The sequence below is a fragment of the Anoplophora glabripennis genome, unplaced genomic scaffold, assembly GCF_000390285.2.
Source record: "Anoplophora glabripennis isolate ALB-LARVAE unplaced genomic scaffold, Agla_2.0 scaffold1884, whole genome shotgun sequence".
NCBI lineage: Eukaryota > Metazoa > Arthropoda > Insecta > Coleoptera > Cerambycidae > Anoplophora > Anoplophora glabripennis.
This window is the reverse complement of record NW_019417960.1, coordinates 2,221-11,860: the sequence shown is the minus strand read 5'-3', so window position 1 is coordinate 11,860 and position 9,640 is coordinate 2,221. Positions and strand designations below refer to the sequence as shown.

The 9,640-nt window shown below is 29.6% G+C and overlaps 1 pseudogene; it reads right to left on the bottom strand.

Moving 5' to 3' along the window:
- Positions 1-6,379: 6,379 nt before the first annotated feature.
- Positions 6,380-8,994, bottom strand: LOC108916619 (annotated as a pseudogene).
- Positions 8,995-9,640: the final 646 nt, after the last annotated feature.

The window sequence follows — 9,640 nt, the reverse complement described above, 5'->3', positions numbered from 1 at the left end:
GAATTTTCAAAACTGGTAAATTTCTATTCTAAAGTCTAATCCAAATCTACATTCGCGTGCTTTTGCCCGCAAACGTACAACATATACTTGTACGTGTAAATAACTTTTTAAAAATTGCTTGCAAACGTTTGTATAAAACCATCTATACAAATATATTTATGCAAAACAATAGTATATTATTTAACGAGCGTATAATGTAGGCTATATTACACGAGCCGTAGGCGAGTGTAATATAGCCATTATACGCGAGGCAACTACTATACTTTATCTACGACTACTCACTCATCATATTGTTTAAAAATAATAATAATTTGTAGATTGGGAAACATTTATTTAAAATTAGAAATTTTTATAATGAATTATTTAAAATTAGCGTATGATTGGATTGCTGTTACTAGGGCAACTAAAGTTTATTTATTTATAAAATTAATTGTAAGGTTATGACAATTATTAAAATGTATGGTTGGAGGTGTTTTCGTAGTATTAATATTTACATCACTGGTCTTATTGGTAATGGCAAAATTTGGTCAGAAGCTATAAGGGATACGTATAAAAATTCATATTCCACACCTGTGGAATATGAAACTCATATTCCACGGGTGTGTAATATGAGTTACATTATGTACTTACTATCACAATTATAATGCGTCTATTATTAAATAGTCGTAGATAAAAGTTTTAATAGTTGTTGTTCCCAAACAACTAGTGTGGACATACGAGGTCTGTTCAGAAAATAACCGAACTTTTTGAATTACGTTCTTTAGTAGATATTTACTGATATTTGGTTGGCAGCATTGCATTGCATATAATCTCTGTAACCACATGTTCTTATATAATATCAGATTATTTTTGCCCTTAATTGTTTATTCAGTGGCAAACAAAAAATATTTCATTAATTCATTTTTGTTCAGGCCAAATGTTTCTGGGCATTAGTTTAATGTTGGGCATTGTTTGTAAATCTGGACTGGCCCTTAGATGAATATTTAACATCAATCTCATCATTATTACATTCATTCTTTAGTAATACGTAGTTCATTTGAAAGTTTTTTCGTTTTGCATAAAGTGTTCAAATTCTTCAATTAGGTATAGTAAATAGAAATAGAGCTTCTATGTAGTTAATTAATTTTATTTCTAGAAGTTATTGTACCGGTCAGAAATACAAGTTGTTTCAATGTCCCACATATCTTGGATCAAAATACACCATAGAAAGTTGTTTCATCACTTTTTGAAGTTTTAACTTAAGTAACCACTTTTATAAAAATGTGAAGCATATAACTACTCTTAAGCGGACATTTTAGTTTACCATAAAGATAAATGTTTTTTTAAGTCTTCAATTTTAATTTTATTTCTTTTTTATTTCTGAGCGGTTTTCTCGTAATTAGTTATGTTATTAAGTTGATACTAATCATATGCATTATCAATACGAACTTTGATTTATTTGAATGAAAATACAAAAGTGCCTGATGCAGTTAAAAAATTTGTAATCAAATATATTTTCATAAAAATTATTGCTAACCATTTTCAGTAATTCGTAAATCAGCATAAAAGATAATTCGTTTCACGTTTTCCTTTTTTAAAATTTTTTAACAATAGCTTGTCATGATCAAATTAGACTGTTTTAATGTGTTTGAAATAAGCATAATCATACAGATTTAAATTTGATTAAGTTTCAATTTACAGAATGAAAGCAATCTATGTTGATTACACTTATTTTTTCTTTTTTCATTGAGTTGTTGTTAATTTTTGATAATATTTATGAATATAATATTTATCAGTGGCGGCGCGTGAACATTGATTGAATGTGTTCTGCTTAGGGTTGTTACATTTGCTGAATTGAATTCCGGGATATTAAGTGCCCGGAGAGTCTCTAAATGGCGCCGCAGGCAAAAAACTTTTAAAATTTTCAAGGTCACGCGTTTTCCTGGCACTTCTGAATTTCAAGGAACAATCCATTTATACAAAAATACAGATTTTCACAAGAACGATTTTTGAAATTGATACCTTTTTGAAATATCTAATTACGAATTACCTACTGACGGTATAAATAAATTGGAATAAACTAAATAAATTTTATTAAATTATTGAATATTGTTTATAAACAAAAAAATCGTTTGTGAAGTTTACCAATGATTCAACGAATTTTAATTTTCCTCGCCGTGTTATGATTTTTTCTTTATCTTTTTTTTATATATATGTTTATATATTATATTCCGGGGGTTATACGTGCAAATCCGAAATCCGGGACCATACAACTAATTCCCGGTACAATCACAGAAAATCCCGGTCATACCCATGTGGCTAGATGTTCTTTTAATATGTCGTCAAGATCTGCACTAAAATTTATGAGTCCACGAAACACATCAGGGTTGTCTGAATTTTCTGTCTCGTCGTGTCGACGAAGTGCTAATTCGAAAGCTTCGCAAAATGTTATTCAATCTATGATTTTAGATAATACATAACGATTTTTCGTATATTATCTAACTGACTTCTTATGTTTATTTTACCTAATGACTTAAATGACTTAAATCTTTCACACTGTATATCGTCCATGCTTTATCCTCACCGAAAAGTAAGCACGGAAAACAAAACAGTGTATTTTTTATATCACACCCGCACACTCACTCTGCTTCTGTGTATACATGATTGTTAAATTGTCTTTTATAACTTTTACTTCGGCTTGTTCCACTAACTTCAATATTTAATTGTGGTGTTGGACCACCTAATTCTTTTATTTTTAGTTTATCCTCATAAGACAGAGAACCAAGTAAAGTTTTTTGTAAAAACGAAACGCTATTCAGTTTAATAACTATAATATCCGTAGACGCCTAAACGAAAATATTCACACGTGCCGCTCGTAGAAATAAACCACCACATACCACGTACGAAATATTACTGCATTTACTGCAGCAGTGGCTGTCGTTGTTGCAGCCACATAAGCGCATATAAAAATGTACTGGGTCACGTGCCTGATTAGCCAATAAAAACAAGGGATGCATCTAATTGTTCGCTGTGCACACATTTTGTATATGAGGTTGCATATATTAAGGAGCGTAGCTCGCGTCGTAATAAATAATAATATAAGCTCCTAGATTTATTTTAGCGCGAGTACATTTGGATTCTTTAAATATTTTGTTGATATTTAATATGATTAAATACATAAAATTTTATGTGTTCTGCAGCTCCGCTGCTCTTATGGTAAAACCGCCACTGATATTTATGAATATTTAGACAAGTTTCCAAGCATTATTTAACATTAAACCGAAAATGAGTTGATTTCTAATAAAGTACATAATTAATTATGCGAAAACCGTTACAGAAAATAATTTATAAGACAGAAAAAAAATAAGAACTGAGGGTATATTTAAAATTTCTGTAAATTCAGTTCCCTCGGTATTCAGTTACTATGTTAAAAAGTGACATCTCTACACAACTACTGGTATTATTAATTTCATTGAATAAATTGCACACATCGTTTTACAGTAACTCGAAAAGAAAAACAATTTTTTCTGAAAGTTATGCTGCCCTCTGGTGGCTAAACGAAGTAACTTTGAATGCAAATAAGTTTAGTTATACCGTTCTATTTTGATTTTGTGACTGCCTCATGTACACGGAACGTTATGACGCCTTGTATAGCTACATCATGGCTTCAATTCCTAGATACCTTTTTTGCAATATCAAAGAAAGTTGTAATGGTGTAGAAAATATATTTTTACTTTTGCAATCACTTAAATGTGTTGTTCATGCAACAATTAAGAAATAGTTTAATACAAATAAATTTAAAAGTAAGCGATAAGTAACTGAAAAGTAGAAGATGATCAGAAAATGTGTAATAAATAGATTTTGGGTAAGTATAAGAATACCATTTTAGTTTTGGAGAAAATATATTTAACTAGGTATATTATGCATAGGTACCTAATATATTTTTCAAGTTATATGTTCACATGATTTTATTTTATGAAAAAAAAATTGAATTAGATTATCAAATTTTAAGTTTTTCATAGTTATTTTCAGAGTAGCAAACTGTTAAATATACAGGGTATTACAGAAATGCATGTACCAACAGGTCAACATAGATTCCTGGGATGAAAACTTACCTATATACAAAAGTCAATGTCTGTTGAGATGTAGCTCTCTCAATGTTGTACAGCACACTGTTTCTAGCTATTTTACTAGAAGCTTCTTAATAGTGCATAACTACCTGAGATTAATATATTCTCTTTGAATATCTAAGAAAGTACTATATGTAGGGATGCATGTAATATTTTCTATAAGTACACATTTTATAACATTTTCTTTTAAATAATTTGTCCGACAGATTTATGTTTTAGGTTTAGTTTACAAATAAGATACTTAGCACAATTTTTGGTGCTAAAAAAGAAGAAAGGCAATGTAGATAAACTTATATACCTACTCTAAGGGTATTATGACCGTTTAAGATTTGCCTCAAAGATGGGTTCTATTTATTATATCTGGAATCGATGTAACACCCTATTATGTAGATGTAATATAAACTATTATGTTAATTAATATAATCATTAAAAATTAATGTTGTATTAGAAAACGTAAATTTGAAAATTATACATAAATAATTTTCTAACTGAAAAACTTCAGTTTCTTCATATTCATTCTTATTTTTTGTCGTACTATCACTCCCCTGAGGGAGGTCTTTCTGAAACACCCTGTATAATAAAGTTTTATCTAGGCCACTCCATAATATACATATACAGTATCGTATCATTGATCCTAACAAAGTATGTAAATTATTTTTATCTAAATGTTTCTTAATTGAATGAGTTGGTCTAAATGTTTTATTGTCTGGTTCGAGAAATTATAGTGCTTGCTGGAACATGCTTTTCAGAGACAATTTGTACATTAGTGATCATAAATGAAATATAAAAATAACTTTTGTGACACTGATTTTAAATGTGTGTAATGCTCTGATGTGTATAAATGAGACTGACACTGAAGTTAGCTAGTATGTGCAGCAAATAAATAAATGAAAAAACATAATATAATGATAATAATTTATTTAAATAAACAATACTATAAAATATAAATTAAATGTAACTAACAATAAGGATAACAAGCGGATGGAATGTTATTGTAAGTAACTATATTATTTCTATATAACATATATGCGTGTATATTTTGCTAAAGTATCTATTATAGGTACTCGCAAAGATTATCACAATTATCTATTGACACGAATTGTATCAATTAATCAAAATGAACAAGGAATAACATTATCGGGAATACATGTTTGCATTTAATTAACTTATTAGTAATTTTGCCATTTCAGAAAATACTCAGTAACCAGGAAAACATACTAAGTGTAACTTTTTCATTTGTGATTAACAATAGTTGTTTAAAAAACAAAAATGAGGTAATTTTAAGGAAGAGCAATTTTTGTTTATAAAAAGGGTGATAAATAAGCTTTCTTTATATTTTAATGACATTTTCTTTTCCTGAGTTTATTATCTAAGTATAAGGTATTGCCTAACTAAATAATCAGGGTCTACAAATATCAAGTGTTAAATCAGATATCATATGGAATCAAAGGGGAGGCAACTAATAGCATTTGTTTCTATTGTTTATGCTGTCATTTTTTATTAATTAAAACTGGAAACCCTAAAAAAATCTCATTTTTTGGAATTTCTTTTATAAAAAATCTCAAAACGAAATAGAAATTTGAAGAAAAAATGCAAAAAATAGAAATGAATTATATTAAAATGGCATATAGCCAGGTATGTCTTATATTTAAAAGATTCTTCTTTGAAATAATACTAAATATCTTTTTCCAAAATTGTCTAGTTTAACTGCTAAAAGGCTTTAAAGATTGCAAAAATTATCAAATAACTTTGAAACGCATTGTCCGAATTAAATTAAATTTGGTATGTTAGCACGTGCTTATAGATATTACTTTTTGACATAATAACCTAATGTCACTAGATGCGGAAAGTAACCCCATGGTTTTATTAATTTATTTTTTTTAATTAAAATATCATGGGGTTTCAGGTTATTATGCCGTGGCCTATGTACATAGTCGTTACAGCCTTACTGTGCATTTATGCACTTTCTTAACCTTACTTAGGAATCTCTGACATGCCGTTGTTGTTCTCGGGCTAGGCTATATGGGGGAAATCGTCTGAGTTCTTTTAACGTTATTAATTTATTTGATTCTAAAAATGAAATAACAATAAAGTTTATACTCCTTTTCCACGAAAATGATCACTATTTTCACTACCGGTTAAGTAAAATAAATAAATATACTTAATAATTTTTCCTCTAATTCAATGCTCGTCACACAAGAATAATCACAGAAATTCAAATCCTTTTTTCATTATTAATAAAATTAAAAAAAAACCGCAAAGAACGATCGCCTTTCTGATAAAAAAACTGAAGTTGCAATGAAACCAGCAAAAAAAATTAGCTTATTTGCTTAGATGTGAGGGTTTTTCCCCATTTCTATGAAAACAGTTAGTTAGGTTACTATGTCAAAAAGTGACATCAATACGCAAGTACTAATGTCCAAAATTTTATTTAAACTGGACAAAGCATTTTAATTTTTAGAGAGACGTAAATTTAGATAAATCGTTTATTTTGACCACACAAATCTGTGATGTACACGGAATATTGGGACACCTTGTACTATTGCAGTTTGACTGACAATACTGCTAATTAATAATATTATTCCTATTATTTTGCCTTCAATAAAACATGTTTCAAATCTGCAATGTATTTAGTTAGAGATGCTACTTGCAGGTTTTCTTAGGTATGTTATTTTTAAGACATTACATTTTTAATAAGAAATGACCCCAGAAACGCAAGAAAAAAAGGAATATCTTTATTTTGACACATTTATAAGAGAGTATTGATAATAATTTATTAAAAAAACCTATAATTCTGAATACTTATACTTTTTCCTGTATATTTAATTATACATTTTCATAATACCCATTTTGCATTTGTATTCTATTATTATACTGTTAATGGTACCAAAATAAATTTACTTTATGGTCTGAACACATTTTACATATTCCTTTTCCTTAATCAATTTCGGGCCTAAAAAGAATCTAGCAAATTTAGCACCAACCCCCACCTCTGCGTTTTCCAGTTGATGCCGTTTCGACATCTCGGGCATGACGTCATCCAAAATTTTTAACTCTCTTCTGGTAAAGATGAAATCTAACGATTTTCTTATGCCAATCATTACTACCAACATCAGCGGGAACAATATCGAAGTCTGACTAAAGGATTTGACCATCCACAGGCAGATCAAACAGGTCAGTTGGATGATGGTGAATATATGTACTTTCTTGATAGGAACCTAAAACATAACATTAAGGATAATTATTATTCGATTACAAATTTTCCGATAATTTTTAATTAGTTTTGTACAACAGCTAGGTATATTGCAACAAATTTTCAGAAATAATTGCGTTCATGGAAATAAGAAAATTGAAGTAATAATTTTTTCCAAACAATCCAGGGAATCTATCATTCTTCAAAGATTGGACATGAAATACATGGTTAAATCCACCGCTAAAAATACATATACACTATTTCACATAAGTTTAGGTTGTAAATTTTTAAAGTCGGAACACCTCCGTATTTAGGATGGCGTTGGCCGATTTCCAAAATTAATTTTTTTATGTGGTTATATTCTTCTAGTAGCGGTAAATTGAAGGCAAGATAATTGGCTTTTAAATTCAAAATGTTCCATTTTAAACATATTATTCCGAAGCTTATGTAACTCAGTAATACAAAAAATGTCTCAAATTAAATTTACCCCAAATCAATTCCAAAATGTTAAAACTATTTTCATCAGGATGTCCTATGTTCTGTGAGCGTTCTCTAATTTAATTTTCTCAAATGGAACATCCGAATCTTCGATATTCTCCTTGAACTTAAGGGCTATTTTAATAAATAAATATTAAGTTTAAGTATTACGTTTCAGAGTTCATTCAGTTATTTATTTATTTTTAATTTATGTTTTGCAAAATGTAAATAATTACGGATCTCAGAACTTTTACTGGAACCGTATGTTAAATATGATACAAGCCGATATAAAATTATTTTCTCTCTAGTTTATTAAAGATATGTTGTCTTTATATGTCTTTCTATAAAAAATACTTTCAAAATGTGAATAAATTGACTTGGTGCAACTTTTATTTGCGACGTTCTTTCGTATTGCTGATGTTAGTTGATCTTCAGAAGAATCAGTTTTAAGAGGAAACTCTGTTTAGTAGTCAAGGAGTTTGTAGTATTATCATGATGATGATTCGTAATCATTGCGTTATATGAAAGGTATAAAAGGTTTAATCGCACATTATCCTCAACAGTCAATAACTTTATCTTTGATGTTTTAGGCCTCCTTCAATTCCCATGACACTTGGTAGTTTTTGTTCAAATTTTATATAGAGGGAGCTAATACGAAATTACTTTACTGTACCAAGTATATCTTTAATGGTTCTTGAGTAATTTATCAAAAACAATGTTTCGAGCCGTTAGAAATAGTTTTAACAAAAAAATCTTGCTTTCCTTTCAACTCTGTTCTGAAAATTTGGAGCAATGTCGTTGCTGTATTTACACGATTTTCTCGTCTTACCTGTCTCAAGAACATGTAATCCGGTTGGTACTTATTTGGCATGAACATAATGAGTATCCTGTCAAAGAATTGCAAACCCTTGAGAGATGCAACCCCCATATACAAGAACACCCCAAAAAGCACCGGCATGGGGATGTGACCTAGCATAGGCGTTAAGAAGACAGAGAGACCTATGGACAAGAATATCAGTATGTGGGTAACCCTTTGCTCTCTGACCCCCAAGAACTGGGGTTTATCTCCTGGAGCTGCACATTCAGATTCCAGTTTCAAAGAATTCACATGGTTTATGGAGAGTACCGTAGCTGCCACAAACCACGGCAAACCCATCACAGAGCATATTTGGATTAAAATTGACAAGATGAATAGGTCTAAATGATATCCACAGCCTGAAACATTTTTCAATTTTTATTAATTTTGATCAAGAATTTAAAACTATGATTAAAGAACTTATATCGAATTTAAAAATTAGCGAGCTAATTAAACTGTAAGAAGAACATAGTCATTATTTCTCACAGTTAGTTTTGTTTGCAACCACTTAATTTCTTTCATACAAGGTGTTTCATGATGATCTGCTTATACTGAAACAGTAAAGTGGTGCAAAGGCGAGTAAAAAGATCCTAGATCAAAATTTGGGAATATACGGTGTAATTTTTTAATTTTCTGTAAAAGCAAACTTTTGATATAGCTAACGAGCTATTTGTATAAATTAATTTATTTTTAAGTCTCTTGCAGTCATAATTCCAAAACTCAAGGATCATACTACAAAAATTCCTATTCCTTTATGGCCCCTCCGAAATGATCACCTTGTACATATTTTCTGCTATTTTATATAGCGTACTGGAAGTACATGAACCAATATAGCGTACTGGAAGTACATGAACCAACAAGAAAAATAATTTGATTTTTTTCTCGCACTTTCCTCAACTTTTGTATTAAGAATGAAATTCTAGTGACACATTGTTTTAATCGGCCTTTAACAACAACGACAGTTAAAGCTAATATTTTCCTGTTTTCTTTTTTTGTTTATAATAT